This window comes from Sinocyclocheilus rhinocerous, unplaced genomic scaffold (genome assembly GCF_001515625.1).
Source record: "Sinocyclocheilus rhinocerous isolate Xijiao unplaced genomic scaffold, SAMN03320098_v1.1 scaffold3220, whole genome shotgun sequence".
Lineage (NCBI taxonomy): Eukaryota > Metazoa > Chordata > Actinopteri > Cypriniformes > Cyprinidae > Sinocyclocheilus > Sinocyclocheilus rhinocerous.
In genome coordinates this window covers 258,063-258,776 of record NW_015648158.1, presented here as the reverse complement: position 1 = coordinate 258,776, position 714 = coordinate 258,063, and the positions used below count along the sequence as shown (strand labels likewise).

The window sequence follows — 714 nt, the reverse complement described above, 5'->3', positions numbered from 1 at the left end:
AGCTAAGGATATAATTGCACAATATATAACAGTTTTGAAAATAACTTTATATTAAACAAAGAAAATACAGATAATTGTACTGTGATCCATATACTGTTATATCACCATGTCACTGCTGATTATGCAGTTATTTCTGTTAGCTAACATTTTTTAAGCTTTAATCATTCTTTGCTTTTATTGTTATTTTTATGTTTTATTTAAAGAAATTATATTATTTTTTATTTATATTATTATATTGCTCACTGCACGACTCTGCCACACACACACACACGTGAGGCACGTGTGTTATTGTATTCTTCATGAGTGTCATGACCTGGTCATTAAGTATATGGCAAACATAAGTTCAGAGGATGATGCTCACTCATGATTGACTCTTGACACTGATGGGCTTTTACAGACCGAACACAAGAGGAAACCTTCGGGCCAGCCCCTCATACATGCATTAAACATCATGTTTTGCACTTTATTCTTTTCACTGCATGTTTTATTTTGCATGCAAAATCTTCTCGTTTTTTCCCTCTTTCTGCTAGGAGGGGAAAAAAATCTACGATTTTTATAATATTGCAGTCTTTTACCTCACAAGCCATCAATATTCTAATATTGAGGAAAAAATTTAAATATATATTATTCTAAAATATATATTTTATAAAAAAAAAATGTATAATGTATATTATTAAAAATTATTTATATATATATATATATATATATATATAT

The 714-nt window shown here is 28.2% G+C and overlaps 1 protein-coding gene across 6 annotated transcripts in view; it reads left to right on the top strand.

The window, feature by feature from the left end:
• The window catches only part of LOC107709670 (adenomatous polyposis coli protein-like), a 55,655-nt gene that overhangs the window by 10,752 nt on the left and 44,189 nt on the right, over positions 1-714 (top strand). The window lies entirely within an intron of this gene.